The 18,859-nt window shown below is 40.7% G+C and overlaps 1 non-coding gene across 1 annotated transcript; it reads left to right on the top strand.

The window, feature by feature from the left end:
• The first annotated feature begins 819 nt into the window (after nt 1-819).
• On the top strand, nt 820-891 carry TRNAD-GUC (transfer RNA aspartic acid (anticodon GUC)). Its single transcript has one exon. It is a non-coding gene; the product is annotated as a tRNA-Asp (tRNA).
• The last annotated feature ends 17,968 nt before the right edge of the window (nt 892-18,859 follow it).

The raw sequence follows: 18,859 nt of genomic DNA, 5'->3' as shown, positions 1-18,859 counted from the left end.
CACATTGTTGTCTGCTGTGGCCCCCAGAGCTTGCACTGTTCCTATGCTAGGACTTATGAAGAGGTCCTTGGAGAACAGACTGAAACTGTCTTCCCCATTTCTTATTGTAGGGAAATTATCTCCTACAATGACCAATAATTTTACAGTCACTTTCCACAGTCAGCCTTCTTTCCTTATAGAAAGTGACCAGAGTGGAAATGAGACTCTGACTCCTGAGTTTGTTTAATTAACAGCCTCTCCTCCACTCTGCTCCTGTTGCAAGTTTCAGTTGTGTGACTTCAGATCACATGGCAGCTAAGTCAGAGAGTGGTACAAGTGGGCACATCATTGCGGCACACAGGCAGACAGGTGATCTATAGTGAAGCCTCACATAATCAAGTCACTAGGAGCTGCATTGCACACTTCATTTCAAAATCAACTTTTTATTAGAATGTTCTTCTCCTTTCCATGGTAATATGATTATATTAATCTCCACTTCGTGGCTAGCCCTTTTTTGCCAACTAGCAGTACACACTCAGCTCCACAGAAATGCGCCTTCTTTTTCTTGTACACAAATTATTCACAAATAGATACTGAGTTTTGTACATTTAGTCCTTCATAATTTTGTGTACATCTTATGAACACTAGGCAGCCTATGATTTTTTTCTAAATGGATAGTTAACAATTTAGTCCAATCTGATAATCATGATGTATGACAAACTATACTATATATTTGTTCCTCATTCAATGACTACAATTATAAAAAGGAAACAGCACTTAAACTCACTATTTTCCCCACAATATTCTTTACCTTTATATATCAAGCTATAGCCCAGCAATTCCTCGTTAGTATAGTGGTTAGTATCCCCGCCTGTCACGCGGGAGACCGGGGTTCAATTCCCCGACGGGGAGGCAGCTAAAATTTTTAAACACTGGAATAAATTGTGCAGAGAGGTAGAGGAATCCATCCCCATCTCTGAAGATATTTAAGAGTAGGTTAGATAAATGTCTAGCAGGGATGGTCTAGACAGTATTTGGTCCTGCCATGGGGGCAGGGGACTGGACTCGATGACCTCTTGAGGTCCCTTCCAGTCCTAGGATTCTATGATTCTAAGATGGTTCGATCCATGATTTGCCGTACTACAAATACATATTTCTTAGCCGGTCACTGTAAGCTAGGCATCTTAGACTGTGTCTAAACTACAAAGAAAAGTCAGAAAAAGATAAGCAAATTGCGATTCACAATTTGTGTATCTTTTTCTGCTTCTTTTCTGAAAGAAGCTTTTCCGACATTTGGCTCATCTACACGGGGCCAAATATCAGGGGGAAAAAGCCTCTTTCAGAACATCCCTTTTTCCTCATAGAATGATGTTTACTGAGATGCAGGCAAAACGCATCTGCTTTTCCGACATTTTTTTCGGAAAAGCAGACACTTTCCTTGACATGGCGGAGCTTTTCTGGGATACCTCTGGTAGTCTAGACATACCCTTAGTTCTCAATATATTCATACACAGCACATAGCATAGCAACCATTTTTTTTTTTAGTACCATATATTTAAGAGAACAAACAGCCATACATTTGGTTTGAAAGGACTGTGGAAGTGCCATGAGGATGATATTTTCACAAGAGAGGCTGAAATGCTTTACAATTCTATTCATGAAGACTGCAGAGAAAGTATTAGTAAAAGAGCTTTAGCAGTAAGAATTTAAACTTTTATTTTTCTCTGGCTTCTTTGGCTCCTTTTTTTTTAAAGTTAAAGTCTGCTCCCACAACGTAAGATACTTGTCACTGCCTAAATCTAATGCAAACTTTCAGAGCTTACTGAAGGGCTTTAGAACACAGACTGCATGCTGGAGTTGAAGCAAAAAATCCTCTAAGCAAATCTATCTATGGCTAATAAGATCTTCAATTTATGCCTCTTAAAACTCGCTCTGCTTCTTAAATGTTGGTGCCATGAAAGAGAGCACCAGAACCACCTGGGGATTCTGTTGCCATGTGACAGCACAGAATGCATTCTGTAGCAAGATTTTTGCTTCTCCTTGATAAGCCAAATCCCATTCTCATGTGACAGGTAAGGGTGAATATGTGACTGCCTTTCACATTTTAATTTTCACACAAAAATTGTATTATGGAGATAATTGCTCCATTGTCTGTGATGTGATGAATGCACAATGTGATGGCATTAACTACACCAGAGACCAGGAATGTAGGCTGATTGCTAGTAAACAGTAGACTGGATGAAAAACACTTACTTTAATTGTCAGCGCTAATGAGCTTTGGATTTTCTTTATACGCCATGCCTCTTATTTCTAAATTCATATAAATTAGTACCATGAATAGTACTAATAAAGATGTCTATTTCTCATTACAATCATTCTTAATCTATCAAATTAGTTTTATTTTTCATTTAGAAAAGCCTACTTTCCCACCTCTTCAAGTAATATCAAATCAGGCTCAAAGTTCCTGTATTTAGCTCTGTCAATTTCAGTGTAAAAGCTGCTTAACTAAAACACAATATATTGTTCGATAGCAGGAAGAGCAGATTAAATTTCCCTTTGGTTCAAAGTAGCCTGTTTATTAGCATCCAGTACCCATGTTTCACTTCAAGGCTCATCTTTTCTCCCTTGCCTGTGAGGAGATGGGTGACGAGTACAGGGCCGGCCCACAACAATTTGGCATCTGAGGTGGGGAGCTCAAATGATGCCCCCATCCTCCCCCTCAATTCTGCCTTCTTCCTGTTCTGCTCCTCCCATGTACTGCTCTGCTACCTACCCCAATTAAGGAGAACTAACAACTTAAAATGCCTTGTTCAAAAAAATTAAGTAACACTTAACTTTCAAACACCTGAACAGCAAATGCAACTAGTATAATGTGCATCTAGAGCAGAGAGAATACATATGTACCAGTAGCAGACACAATTTTCTACACTCTGGGTCCTAGTGGTGCCCCCCTACAGTCTGGCACCTGAGGCGGCCTCCTCAGTTCACCTCATAGTAAGGCCAGCCCTGTATGAGTATGGGACTTGAGTTTTTTTCCTTCTTTTAAATTATTATTCTTATGTTGCTGGGAACATTCTTCATTTTGACCCTGGAGTCATTGATGGCTCCATTTGTGAATGTTCATACTTTTAAGATTCTCTGTTGCCTAGCACATTAGAGTGGCTGTCTTTTGAGTTACATGGGTGTAATGCCTATGTACATTCAATAGGTGAGATTAAAATAATGGTGCTGGCCTGAAGAAGTCCTTAGGGGGTCAGTCTTTATGGTATTTCATGGATGTCTTGTTTTCATAGAAACTGGGTGCTTTTTTGCTGAAACATGTCTTACAGTCCTCTCAGATATTTGGTTTTCAATTGAATTATTTTTTGAAATGTAATGAAATAAGAGATGGGATAGGGTTCTAACTATTGAAAACATATTCTCAGCTATAAAACACAATTCATTTGCATGACACAGACTTCAGGCTGTAGTAACTTAACTTTATATTTTGCTTTTAATGTGCATTTAAATAAAAATCTTCAAAACAAAAAGCCAAGATTTTTTTTCTATTATATCACAGCCCACTGGGTATCACAGACAATAAAATATAATACTTCAGACTACAAATTCAAGCAATAATGAGATCAGATTTTCTCCATTTATATTATGTCAGATGGCATTTTATATAAGCTCTACTGCTTCTCCAAAAGAAGGTAAAATTGATCATTTCCCTACTGGTCAATAAGGGCTCCATGCTACCTAATTACACAGTAAACATTAGTCACCCACAGTGTGTAATTTCTATAAAAAAGAAGTGAGTTTTCTTCCTCGCTGCATGTGTTTTGTACACTGTATATTCTGACATTATGAGGATTTTAAATAACGATCAAGTTTATTTCATGCTGTCTTGGTTGTTTCTTTCAATTTTATTTTTCTTTAAATGATTTCAACATTTAGGAATGCTTAGTTTTAGTCTGTATCCATCTTGTGCTTGCTAAATCAACTAATATAATACCCCCACATGGGTCTCCTTGCTTCTCCAAGAAAAAACACCTCATGTTAAAAATAAGACCCATGACTAAAAATTAACAGTATTTGTAACAAATAGCACTGTGAGTTTCATTTATAATTGAGGTGAGGCTGAAACATTCCTAACCAGCAGACTGTAGTGGCTACAAACTAGTGATGGGCAAATCTGTTATCTGGAGGTTCTGATACAGTCTAAACTGACAGGGGTGCCCCGTGGCTACCGGAGGACTCGGCCACCACCTGGGGCACCTGATGATGATGTCACGGGGGTGCCCGGGGTGCCCGCCGATTATATCAGTCCATTGACAGCCCTGCAGGCGGGGGCGCCAATCGCGCGTTCCGCCTGGGGCCCCAGCTGCCACAGCCGGCCTCAGGCCACTCCTATCTAAATCCTAACATTGTCTTTGGGATCTTTATTTAAATATCTTGGGTACAAAAAAAACTGGTCTCAGTCTCCCAAGAACCCTAATTTTTCATAAAATTTTTGATTTATTGTTGAGCAAGGAATATTTTAAGAGCAGCACTTCCCATGATATATTGGGATTACCAGTTTTGGTAGGGAAAGTACAGATTTTGTAGGACATTGAAGATAATAAAGAAGTAAAGGCGCTCTGAGCTACCTAAAAGGGTTAACTTTGGGTTTGAGTTTTGAAGATCTATTCATACTTTATCCAACCTTTTTACCCAGCCTTAGTAAATATTAGGATTAACATCAAGTGGATCCCATAGAATTTAGCAGTTCAGGACAGATTCTTCCTGGCTTGTGAAAGGGTGCAAACTATACGGCTGTGTCTAGACCGGCCAGTTTTTCCAGAAAATCAGCCGCTTTTCCAGAAAAACTTGCAAGCTGTCTACACTGGCCGCTTGAATTTCCGCAAAAGCCCTGACTTCCTACTGTAAGAAATCAGTGCTTTTTGCGGAAATACTATGCTGCTCCCGTTCGGACAAAAGTCCCTTTTGCGCAAAACTTTTGTGCAAAAGGGCCAGTGTAGACAGCTAAGATTTGTTTCCCGCAAAAAAGCCCTGATCGCGAAAATGGCGATCGGGGCTTTTTTGTGCAAAAGCGCGTCTAGATTGGCCATGGACGCTTTTCCACAAAAAGTGCTTTTGCTGAAAAGCGTCCATGCCAATCTATACACTCTGTTCCAAAAATGCTTTTAACGGAAAACTTTTCCGTTAAAAGCATTTCTGGAAAATCATTCCAGTCTAGACTTAGCCACCCTGTTTGTGTCAGTAAGGTCACTAGTGCTCTATAGTGTAGGTGATATCTCTACTGCTATTCTCTTTGGGTGTGTCTAAAGTATACCCCTCTGCCGACAGAGGGATGTAGATTAGGCACATGGCTATTGCAAATGAAGTGAGTATTTAAATATCTCACGCTTCATTTGAATAGAAATGGCCGCCGCTTTTTGCCGCCACGGCACTTTGCCGGCAAAAAGCGGCAGTCTAGACGGGGATCGGTCGACAAGGAAAGCCTTTTCCGATGGATCCTGTAAACTTTGTTGCAAGCATGAGGATTTTTCTGTGGGTAAGCAGCCCCTGATCCAAAAAAGCTCTAAGCTATGCAGTAGCATGACCCTGCAGCTGCTTAATCAGGGGCTGAGGGCTCCTTGCTGCTCTGTCCTCAGCAGGGAGCTACTTCTGTCACTGAAGGAGAAGTGCCCCTCCCCCAGCCTGGGGACACCACACAACTTAGGGCAGTGGTCTCCAACCTTTTAAAGCACAAGATCACTTTTTGAATTTAAGTGCAACTCAAGAGCTACCTCAAACCCAAATATCCTTCCCCCCCCCTCCTTTGTGCCCCTTCTCTGAGGTCCTACCCCTGCTCACTCCATAATCCCTCCCTCCCCCATTCTCCCTCATTTTCACCAGGCTGGGGCAGAGAGTTGGGGTGCAGGGCTCTAGTCTTGGGTTAAAGGATTTGGAGTGTGAGAGGGACTCTGAACTGAGCTTGGGGCAGGCAGTTGGGGCACCAGAGGGGGTTCTAGGTGCAGGCTCTGGGAGCGTGTTTGGATGCAGGAGTGCTCTGGACTAGGGCAGGGGCTTGGGGTGCAGAAGGGGATTCATGACTTGGGTAGGGTTTCGGGATGTGGGCTCCAGCTCAGGCACTGATAACCTCAGGTGGCGCCTGGGTGGTGGTACAATGGAGCTAAGGCAGGCTCACCCCTGCCCTGGCCCTGCATCACTCCCAAAAGCAACCAGCAAACTCCATCCCAAGTCCTGTTGTGGCGTCTCTCTGCTCTGTAGAGATAGGATACAGGTTGGGAGAGGGGACACCTTGACATCAGCACTCCTCCTATCCCCTTCCCCTCACAGTGAGCAGGAGACTTCTGAGGGGACAGCTCCAAAGCAAAGAGCAGGAGATGTGCAGATGAAGTGCTGGCACTTGATAGCCTCTTGGCCAAACTAGTCTTGGACCCTCCGACAGGATCGCCTGTCGGGGGGTCCAAGATCTATCAGTAGATCCCAGTCTACTGGTTGGTGACCCCTGACTTAGGGGGAACCTTCAACAAGAGGGCACAACACTGCATAAAAACAAAGATGCTTAAATTATTCAGTCTTCCATTTTGCAGGCCCACTTAAGAAGACTTGCAACACATTTTCATGAAATGTTGAAGCTGTTCAGAAATATTTGGGTATATGTCATGAATGATATGATAGTTTAATCAAGTAAAAAGTTTTAGGGATCAGATGCTTGACCTTGAAAAAGAAGAAGACAAAGTTAAAGGAATTGGAGGTCATCGGTACAACTGACTAAAGATGAGAAGATATGAAAACAACAAAGTGAAGACTGAAAATCCTGCAAATCGATTGCTTTCCCAGCATGAGGCTTGCCTGACTATCCTGTACAGGCAGAGGCAGAGACACTCTTGAAGTACACTTGCTCAGGAATCATATCAGATAAATGACACTATGATGAAGAATGAAAATACGGAAAGTTAAATGAAAGGTGTTTCCTACGAAGTATTAATAGAAACAGATGCTCAAAATTTATTCTCTTGTCCCTGTGCTAGAAGAACTACCGTGAACACACAAGTAAATTAATATTTTCTGGGGTTTTTAAGGTGAAATTGTTATGTACCTGAAAGATACTGTAGTGAAAGCACAAGTCAGAATCTCTTGAATTCCCAGAACAGGTATGGTGCAAGCAGCAATAATTGGAAATAGCTAGTCAATATCATATTGACTATATATCTCAACCTATACTTGACAGGATGCTGTCAGTGGTGAATATACACTTCCTTCTCCATTCCTGCTCAGTCCTTGACCTCTCTACAATTTCTAGTAGGAAAGGCCAGAAGTGCCAAATGTGGTGGTGGCCTATCTGTTTTTGCCACTCCCTCAAGGAATGGAACTGAGAACACTAACTCTTTTAACACAATGTAGGCCACTGGGAAACTACAGGATGATAATGGTATTTGGTCACTATTGTCCTGCTCTGAATTAATACAAGCAACTTAAAAGTAAAAGGGATTGTATCCCATCACTTCTCTCTGCCCCTGACCCAGCTAGACTGCTGCTCAATTTTTCCTTTGGTTTTAGTGGTATAGTTTGCTTAACGCACACATCTCCTAAATGTAGTGTATCCACAAGTTCACCAACGTCGGGTAAGGGACAGGGGACAATTGCCCTAGAGCCTGGCAATTCAAAGGGTTCCTGGGCTCTAGCCACTACTACAATAGCAGCAGCGGTGGCTGGAGCCCCAGGACCCTTTGAATCACTGCTGGAGTGCCACTTTATGCTGAGAGAGATTGTGGGGAAGGGGCGCCATTGTCCAAGTGGCGCTGAGGGCTGGCTCTCCCTGCCCTGCCCCATCTGCCCAAAGTCTCGCGGACCCATTCACTACCTCTTGCCCTGGGTCACATGGTGGCTGTTAGCCCCACTGACTGTCCCATATAGAGACACTAATGGAGATTCATTGACTAAGTTCCAGGTTTGATTCTGCCCTCAGACAACTGGTGTCTGAGAGCATTACAGTTTATTTGACAAGTTTGCATATGCCACCTAGCTTTCTACCAAATGTGATGTTTGCTGCACCTTGTTTGTTTCTCCCTTCATTTTTAGAGAAATCTAAGTTATTTGTGAGGGATAAAGTTGGCAAAGGAAACAACTAAGGCATTGTAGAAGCAGCCAGCAACAGCGCTTACCAGTATCACTTATCTGCTTGGTGTAAGCATTTGGATTTCTGATACAGCACAAACATGGAATAAGAACTGAATTACTCTTGCTAAAACCCCAACAAAAAGTTCATTTACAGTGCTAAGTATACTCAATTACCAAATTCTCATGGAACACCACATCTGATATGGCACTGCGCAAATCCTGAGAGAGGGAGGAATGGAATAAGAGGCTTGCCTGTGAAAATCCAACATTTATCTTTAGAGCTTGTCTGCTGATCGCTTAGTTCTATCTTCTTCTCCCCTTTCAAGATTTTGCATGTGGAGCGTGTTGGGAGTGGTGACCTTTCTAATGTTCTTCTTTGGCACTTAGCTTTAGGCTGTTTGGAGCCTTAAATCCTCACCCATAAACACAGCTCTCTAGTCTGCTCTCATAGAAACAAGAGTAAATTCAATTCAACAAGCAGATATCCTTGTATTAACTTTCAGTTACTTTTGTTGATCTTTTCCCTCTTGTTTATCTCTGCTCTTTTTCCCAATGCCACTCCACAATGCTGCCTCTGTTAAAGCTGGGTGGAAAGTAAGACAGATCTGATGAATGCACTGATGCCAAGGAAGTGGTTTCCTTAGCAACAAAAACAAGGTGAAAGCTCTCAGAATTTCTTTCACTGATGAGATGTGATTTTTCCTTTACTGTAGACAGAGAAAGGGTAGAGAAAGAGTAGAGAAATGTGTCCATGAGGAAGCTTGTGACACATTCTGTCAAATATCCTAAAAGGTAGAGTGTAGTCCAATTTCTTTTATTTAAAAAGTATCATAATCAGATAAGAATCCTCCTCCCACAATGAAAATATCTCCTTTAACCCCCCCCCCCCCACACACACAAATTGCTACTATGTTTTTAAGAAACTAACAAAATAATAAGTAAGAGCTTTACTGAAAAGAGATGCCCTGTTGACTTCTGTGATTAAGGAAAGCAAGAATTGTTCCAAAGTCTGGTGGGAAGAAGAAGGACACCTATACTCAATATTGTAAGCTCCTTGGCTGGCCAGTAACTGGTGCAGTTCCTAACACCGAGGGTATGTGTACACTACCCCGCTAGTTCGAACTAGCGGGGTAATGTAGGCATACCGCACTTGCAAATGAAGCCCGGGATTTAAATTTCCCGGGCTTTATTTGCATAAGCGGGGAGCCGCCATTTTTAAAACCCCGCTGGTTCGAACTCCGTGCAGCGCGGCTACATGGGGCTCGAACTAGGTAGTTCGAACTAGGATTCCTATTCCGAACTACCGGTACACCTCGTGGAATGATGCCACTCTTCTGAACCATAAGCCCCTCTGTAGTAGTAATCCTATCTGCGTGAGTGGTGGAACGAGGTGTACCGGTAGCCGCACTGCACGGGGTTCGAACCAGCGGGGTTTTAAAAATGGCGGCTCCCCGCTTATGCAAATGAAGCCCGGGAAATTCAAATCCCGGGCTTCATTTGCAAGTGCAGTATGCCTACATTACCCTCCTAGTTCGAACTAGGAAGGTAGTATAGACATACCCTGAGTTACTGTGTCATATACTGTAGTCTTAATGGTGCATGTAAACAGAGATGCTATTGTTGGTAACTGTATTTGTCCAAAGTCAGTTTTTTAAAAAAGGCTATCTTCTTTGGATTTTGGAGATTAAACATAACATTACCATTATGAATATTTCTCCATCAGCAGAAAATAGTTAAAAACACAATGATTTTGTGCTAGAAGCCAGGAAGACTGCGCCTAATAATAATTTTGCTTGATAAATCACTTAGGATAAGTCTACACAGAAATTATTTTGGAATAATGTTCATTATTCTGAAATAATGTTATGCACAATCTACATAAGAAGCCTGTTATTTCAAAATAAATGTGAAATAACGGGCTTCTTACTCTGATTTCCTGTAAACCTCATTGTATGAGGATTAAGGAAGTCAGTGGAATAGCGATTTATTTCAAAATAAGTGCTGTGTAGACAGCGCCGAATTTTGAAAGAAGCTATTTTGAAATAAGATACGGGAGCTGGAAGCATGTAGGTAACTGTATGAGTCAGTGGGTTTTCTGTAGAGAGTCGTGTCTAATTTTCCATTGTTGATTTGTACTGTGGTGTCCAGGAAATGGATTTCTTGTGTAGAATGGTCCAGGCTGAGGTTGATGGTGGGGTATAGGTTGTTGAAATCTCTGTGGAATGTCTCCAGTGTTTCTTGGAAGTATGCCAGTGTGAAGTAATTGTGGTGGCTAAATGTTGGTTTTGCAGTGGCCAACACTCTCCGAACACATGTTCTAAACTACAGAGCCATACTGAAAGATATACTGGAAAAAGGCAAAAAGTCTTTTTAAAAGGTAAGTGAATTTAAGATAACAAAATATCCCTGCAACCAGTGTTTGCTCTAAGCTGTAGGGCAGCACAGCTTCACAGGTGACTAATCAGCCCTGCCCAGTCAGTCAGCTCCATGCATGGAGCCCTGAGCCTCTGACTGGGCGGGTCTGATTAATCACCTTGGAAGCTCTGCTGCCATGCATCTTAGAGCAACACTACCTGCAAATAATATCATCAAGTCATCAGACCATAGAGGAGACATGTATAGGAGTGAATAAGGCCACAAAAATCAAAGCTTGTCTCTCTCACCAGAAGAAGTTGGCCCCATAAAAATATTACCTCACTAACCTTGTCTCTCTAATATCCTGGGACCAACAAGACTACAATGACATGGCAAATATCCAGATGATACAATTTTGTTTTTGTTTTTTGCTTCATTTATTGAATTCACCAGTTCAGACATAACTATCTGCAACAAAATCACTGTGTACTATTCAGGAAGACAATTTTGAGAAAAATCCATTAGCTAGTACTCATGGCTACCTAATGACTAGAAACCCCCAATAAATGGGCAAGGCACTGAGAAATTATTGTATTATTATAGACGCAGTCAGAAGAGTGGGACACCCATTGTGATGAGTGCTGGGTAAACTAAGACAGTCCCCATCACAAAGAGCTTCAATCTAAATAAGGACAAGATGTGACAAATAGGTGTACAATGGAAGAGTCAAGGGTCACAGTGACAGGAAACGCTGTGGCAAACAAGCAGGAGATATTCATAAATCATTAACAGGCCTCCTGCCTACCCATAAAGAAATACTTTAGAGAACAACTCTGCATTTACAGAGTGAGCAACAGATGCCTAATAGCACTTGGGGTTTGCTTATGGTTTTTTCAGGTTTTTTTTTCTGCTCTGTGTTCTCATTCTGTGTGAACAACGCATCTGCCAGATAGTTTCACTATATGGCAAAACCTTGTTTTGCTAATCCACATGTCCAGTCATTATAAAATAAGTGTCCTTCTCTGCCTACTAATTAGCAAATATACACATTTTCAGACCATTATTTTTACGTTACAGTTACTAGTATATTCAGAAATAATATGAAACAATTAAAATTAAACTACACTTGTCAAAATCATGTCCAAGATTTTTTTAAGTATTGTATTTGTTTGCTTAGTAACTCAAAGTTGATCTTGCTGTCATTTTTGCAATTTGATTCTACTATATTTGGCTTATGCTTTTGTGAATTTTCATGTCTTTGGTTCTTGTTAATACAAAAGACATTTGTATAAACATCTAAGGTATTTGGCTATGAATAAAGCAATAATCTCTAGCAGATTCATTTTTTACCATGGGGCAGACTGTGCTTCACTCTGCTTTAAGGCAGAAATGTAGGGTGCCGTCTAAAGGCTTCACTCCTTTCTGTATCACTAAACATTGATGAACTAAATCTATTGTAATGGATAAGAAAGGCAGTAGAACAGCACATGGGTCATTCAACTCCCTGAAATACACAGAGACTCCAAACTGAAGAAGGATGTGATGCCTCTATGCTAAATTTGTGCCGGGGCTTGCTGCCCGATCGTGGACAACTCTAGGCTTGCCAGTTCATAGCCAAAGCACCTCTGGGCTTGCCATGTGAGTAATGAAAGTTAAAACAATTTGCTTGTTCCCAAGCACCTAATTGCTTGAGCTCCGGCACCTCTTTTATTACAAATTAAGCGCTGGGTTGCATTGGTGGTTATACTGAAATCAGAACCTCCCACTGATAAATGGTATGGTTCTCTACCACGTCTGCTACTAGACAGACTTGCCAAATTAATTCTCCTGACAGGAGAGGTTCTCAGTCATATTTCATTATTATTTAAACTCCCGAAGCATTTTAAGAGACTGCACCTATCACAGTGTAGTGCTTCTTGTTTGCACTACAGTTTTCCCATCATGAAAGGGAGACTAAATTTTTCTCATGCACAGGTTACCACAGTGCTGCAAAAATAAAACGGTCATAGGAAATATATAGCAGATCAAGTTTGCTATAAGGAACACAGTTAATTCTGAGCAGTCTCAGCTCCCCATGAGTAAATGGTCTGAACAAGAGTTTCCACCTTCCCACTGATTGGCTTCTCATTCAAAATATTGCGTATCACTTTTCAATAAAATATTTTTGTCTTCAGAATAGACAATGCAGAGTGCATCACTAATGTTGATAGGCAGTCTTTAGAGCCCAATACCATGCTGGTATTTCGAATATTGTTTGAGCATTATAAGGCTTTCCAAAAGGAGTGTGCTTTGAGGAGCTATTTGAATAAAAGGTAAGGCCTGTTCAATTTTTAAGCAGAGGGGTTGGATAACAGGGAAGAAGGCACACAAGAAAAAGGGTAAGTAGGAAAACTACAGTGGGAGTACTTAGGCAGATCTCTTAGGAGCATCACAAATGGCAGGAGGAAGAAGTTGAAAAGGAGAAGGGCAAATGACAAGCAGTAAAGAAAAGCACTTTGTACAAGGAAATATGGCTAATGCTAGCTAAGCATGAGAGAAAAATAATTCATGACACATTTGGGACTTGATTCTGATCTTTCTTACACTGATTTGAATCAGAACTATCTTCAGTGAAGAGTACCTAGCTCAGGCCAGATTAATTAGCCTTTTATTTTCATGGCTGCCAATTCCACTCTTGTTTTCTCCATCAAGGAAAAGTATTTTAAAGACTCAACTAAAATGTTATTAGTGCTTTAATAGGCACTACATGCTTTTGCCAATACATGACTAAACTACTAATGAGACAATCTGCCTTTTATGTTTTAATTTAAAGTGATAAAACATGATCTATTGTTAATAACAGTATTAAAACACTTAAATCTGTAGCCATCAAACTGAAGAAAAGAAATAAAATGCAGGCATGCCAAAATCAGTTGAGCTCAAAGACTTTTCTTCCAAGGGGGAGTTCTATGGTGAGAGTGTTACATTTTTAGACTGCAGTTTGCATAGGTGTTAGGTTCGTTGCTGCCCACAAGGGGGTGCTGTTTTCACATTTGCAAAGATATAGGTTGAATATGTGAGGCCAGCATGTTAAAATAGGTGCCAAGTAGTTTGGTATTCATAGTCAACAAATACAATTTTAATTGGACACCCAAATGTAGATTCAGGTGCCTAAATTTAGGCATACAAGTTTTTAAAACATGATCCTACATTTAGAACCTGTCTGCTACAAACTTGGGAAAGAAATGTCAAAATCTTTTTGAAAGGGAATGTTTCACTCTCTCTCACTCTCGCCCTCCTTTTTTTTCCCCTTGTATTTTCACATTACATTTCAGATTTATCACTGAGATGTCAAAATTCTGGTAAATTTTAGCACATAAGCTATTTGGTGTTGCTTGCTCACAGAGCTCATTTTTCACCATCAGTATACAAAACTGTCAATTTCCCACTAATTTTAGGTTGATAATGATTGAAACTGCATTGGTCAAAAATAATCCTGCTGAAAAATCTTAGCTTTTCCAAGTGCTAGCATGAATGTTCATGCTTCATGTGGTGTTTGTTGTTTATGTCATCAGATTGGACTGTGAAAATCCCCTATCCTTGTGCCTAAATGCCTTTTCTGATTCAAGACCATAGAAAAGAAGAGGTGCTAGGTTAATGGGAATAAAAATCAAGATTTTCTATGGATTATTTCTTGTTACATGCACTTTTACTTATTTCCAACCTTGAACTGACAGATTTCTGTGATCTTTATAACTAAAGTAAAGGTCTCTTGATCTCTGACTGGAAACAGGGAAAAACTGATAAAGAAATCCATTTGAGGATTTCACAGGCCACTAGTGCCACTTCATGCATTGAAGGTAGACAGAGTTTTTTAAGTCTCAGCGGGATAACCATGTTAGTGTGTAACTGAAAAAACTTAAAAATCAATGAATGGTCCTGCAGCACCTTAGAAACTAACAAAAAATGTAGATAGTATCATGAGCTTTTGGGGGCACAACCCACTTCTTCAGATGAATGGAGCAACTGGGTCCAGAGTTACAACTAAATAGCAGAAAAAGAGTGGATGGGGAAGGAAAGAGAAGGGAAAAAATCTTGTCAATTAGAGGGTCTGTGATAAATAAGGCTAATCGAGTGGGCTGTGAGTGCCTACTACTTAACTTTTGATGTCATTAGGGTGTTGAATGTAGCAGCCCATCCAGGTCTGGTCTTTTTTCAGACCTTGATTAAGATCTTTAATCCAGGTCTGAACAAAGACCAGACCTGGATGAGCTGCTACATTCAATACACTAATGACATAAAAAATTAAGTATCAGGCACTTATAGCCCATTCTATTAGCCTCTTTTAGCATGGAAATTCTAAGGGCACGTCTACATAGCAGGACTAAAGTTGGAATAAGCTAAGCAACTTCAGCTATGTCAATTGCATAGCTTAAGTCAATATCATAGAATCATAGAATACCAGGGGTGTGTCTAGACTACAGGGTTTTGTCGACAAAAGTGGACTTTTGTCGACAAAACTATACCTGTGTCCACACTGCCTTTGAGTTATGTCGACATAACGTTGACAAAACTCAGCAGTTTTGCCGACGTATGTAAACCTCATTCTACGAGGAATAACGCCTTTTGTTGACAGAGTTCTGTCGATAGAAGGCATTATTGAATCTACACTGTCCTTTGCGTCTACACTGTTCTGTCGACAAAGCGGCTTGCTTTGTTGACAGAACTGAATGTAGTCTAGACGCTCTTTGTCGACAGAAGTTTTGTCGACAGTATCTGTCGACAAAACTTCTGTCGACAAAAGCCTGTAGTCTAGATGTACCCTAGGACTGGAAGGGACCTTGAGAGGTCATGGAGTCCAGTCCCCTGCCCCCATGGCAGGACCAAATAGTGTCTAGACCATCCCTGATAGACATTTATCTAACCTACTCTTAAATATCTCTAGAGATGGGGATTCCACAACATCCCTGGGCAATTTATTACAGTGTTTAACTACCCTGACAGTTAGGAACTTTTTCCTAATGTCCAACCTAAACCTCCCTTGCTGCAGTTTAAGCCCATTGCTTCTTGTTCTATCCTCAGAGGCCAAGATGAACAAGTTTTCTCCCTCCTCCTTATGACACCCTTTTAGATACCTGAAAACTGCTATCACGTCCCCCCTCAATCTTCTCTTTTCTAAACTAAACAAACCCAGTTCTTTCAGTCATCCTTCATAGGTCATGTTCTCTAGACTGTTAATCATTCTTGTTGCTCTTCTCTGGACCCTTCCAATTTCTCCACATCTTTCTTGAAATGTAGTGCCCATAATATAGCTTAATTCAGCTTTTAGTGCTGTCTACACAGCAAGAAATCAAAGGAAGAGCACTGTTCCTTTGACGTCCCTTACTCCTCATAAAATGAGGGTTACCATGAATCAGAGTAAGAAGTCCTTCGGCTCAACATGATTTCGAAATGAAGACTTTTATTGAAGATGCACTTTGTTATTTTGGAATAACTGATGTTATTTTGAAATAACACTGCTGTGTAGATGTTCCCTTACTGACAGGGTTTTTTTTTAAGAAAGTCAGGCTTGTTTCAGAAGAAAAACAGAAGTTTTCTCTCCCAACAATAAAAAGTTGTTGAAGGCAAACAAACTGAATATAGCCATTAGACCAAAGTAACCTTAAATATTTCACACCTTGCTCATATCTTTCCTGGTCATTAATCATGTCACTTAATGCACAAAGAATACATCTCCAGAAAAGAAAATCATGCCACCATTCAGTCATCAAAAATTGAGTCTAGTGATCTAATTCTGTAGGTGGGTGTCCTTATGTCAGTACTTCTGCTCTATTCCTTTCAGCCTCACTATCCTCTGCCTGTTTTCTCCCAAACAGACTGCTCACGGTTGTATTCAAGCATTTCATCCTTAAACTTATGGAAATGGTCACTTCAAAATTTTAGTTCAATATGAATGGGAATGTCATCTGCATTATTATCCTATTTCACTGTTATTTTCATAAATTTTATGCTATTGTAAGGCCATTGCACATCCAAATATGAATAACTAAAACCATCAGCCTTCTGGATCTGAATGTCAGAGCCTGTACACATGCATAATAGTTGCATAACTTCTGCGCTAAAAGTCTCTTGTGTTATGTTCCTGATGCTGAATTGATTTCTAGGGCTGTGTGAACTGTCTACCCAGAATCCATCTAAAATCAAGCTGTGCTCTGGGCTCTAGATAAACTGTTCATGTGTAGTTTGCACAGCATTCATGGTTCTCGCAAACATAAGATGCACTCTAGGGTATTCACTCTCTCAAATGATAAAACATTGTTTTCAGAGAAGTGGCAGTAGTGTTATGCTCTTCCCCCACTATTTTGTTGGAATAGGTGAAACCCATTCAAGGAATATTAAGGCCTTTACAGGCATGTCTACACAGAAGCGTTATTTCAAAATAACTCATGTTATTTTGAAATAACAGAACGCATGTCTACATAGCAAGCCCATTATTTGAAAATAATTTCAAAATAACAGGCTTCTTACTCCAACTTCTGTAACCCTCATTTTACGAGGAGTAAGGAAAGTAAAAGAAAGAGTGTTCTTCCTTCGACTTCCTGCAATGTAAACAGCACCAAAAGCCAAGCTAAGGTACTTGGACTTCAGCTACCCATTTAACATAGCTGAAGTTGCATATCTTAATTCGACTTTAGCCCACAGTGTAGATGTACCCTACTAGTCCCTTGTAGGGGTTTAGCTGCCAAAACAAACAAGTAAAAAGTACTCCAGTCTATCAAGGCTTGAAATGGGGGCAGGGAACACTTAATCCTGCAGCTTACTATTATATTAAACCACATAGCTAGGGAACATACAAGAGAGGGAGGCGGGATATTTCCAGACTCCTAAAACACTTTGGTGGAGTTTGAAGCCTTTGATTTGGCCTCACCGCATCCTCTGAGACAAGCTGTGATCTAGCCGCAGAAGGCCTTGACAATCCCAGAAACTGGGCCACCTTTAAAAGAAGTGCCCAAACCCCATGAAGATTGCAATGATAAGGGTAAGGCAATCCTCAGGCGTGGAAGAAGAGGATTCTGGACAAGAGGGTGAGAGGTTTCCCCTTAATGGAGCTCTGTAAATTGCAAATGGCAATGCAACCCTTGCCTGGTTCAAGGCCAGACCATGTGAACAAACCCTTTATGGTCAAATCCATGTTACTTATATGATCTGAGCCCTGAAGAGTTTATTCACCTTCCCTATGAAGGGTGAACTCTGGTTTCTAATGTGTAGTTAGAATATGGGTTGTATGGACTGGCTAAACTTCTCCAAACCTTGCCACTACCTTCCAAATTAAACATCAACATTGTACTTTAATATGTTCATCTAACTTTTTAAAACAAAAAGGCACACTTCTGAATGTCCCAGTTTTGGCAGGGTCTCTACAGGGAAATGCCAACCCCTTGAAGGTGAGCTGTGCTTGTGGTAATTCCAGCCTGACTAGAAACAGGATGTATAAAATGTCTCACAAGAAATCCAACTTCTCCCTGGATTTCCAGCCTCATTTTGAAGTCTCAAGGGGTTAAGAACCCATAGTACAGGCATTTAACCAAAGGAAATCAAATCATTCAGCTTTTTAAGGCTCACCCATCACTTTATTATCTACTACATTGATCAGCACACTAAGTCTTGCGAGCTACAGCGGCAAGAAGAATGGAAGGAAAACCAAATTAACTGAGCACAGCGAAAAAGAGACAGTGGTATGATAAAAAAGTAAATTCCTGCATGTCAGCTGCTTTTCCAGTCACTTATTTTCTTTCTCAAGAGTATAGCTATAGCCATAGCCTATTTAGGAAGGAATCAGATCCAGCTGTGACTGTCACAGGTGAATAGAATTACACTATGATTTCTGTATGAGTCAGCTGGGACTCCTCTAGGTTTTTAACTTCGTGACACATGACTGACAGCCTGGAGGCAGAGTGCTGTAGTGGAGGGCTGAGATGATGCAGATAGGGGAAAATAAGATAATTCTCTTAAGCCAGGCACAATGCTCTTCCCTATATCTGCTAGCAGGATTTGTTCTAAGAATGGCCTGGATATTTTGGCCTTGGAAAGGGTTCAGAAAAGGGCAACTAAAATGATTAGGGGTTTGGAACGGGTCCCATATGAGGAGAGGTTAAAGTGACTGGGACTTTTCAGTTTAGAAAAGAGGAGACTGAGAGGGGATATGATAGAGGTATATAAAATCATGAGCGGTGTGGAGAGGGCCAATAAAGAAAAGTTATTTATTAGTTCCCTAAATAGAAGAACTAGAGGACACCAAATGAAATGAATGGGTAGCAGGTTTAAAAGAAAGTTCTTCTTCACACAGCGTGTAGTCAACCTGTGGAACTCCTTGCCAGAGGAGGCTGTGAAGGCTAGGACTATAATAGAATTTAAAGAGAAGCTAGATAATTTC

This window comes from Pelodiscus sinensis, chromosome 1 (assembly GCF_049634645.1).
Source record: "Pelodiscus sinensis isolate JC-2024 chromosome 1, ASM4963464v1, whole genome shotgun sequence".
NCBI classification, from domain to species: Eukaryota; Metazoa; Chordata; order Testudines; family Trionychidae; genus Pelodiscus; species Pelodiscus sinensis.
This window is presented reverse-complemented; position numbering and strand designations above follow the sequence as displayed.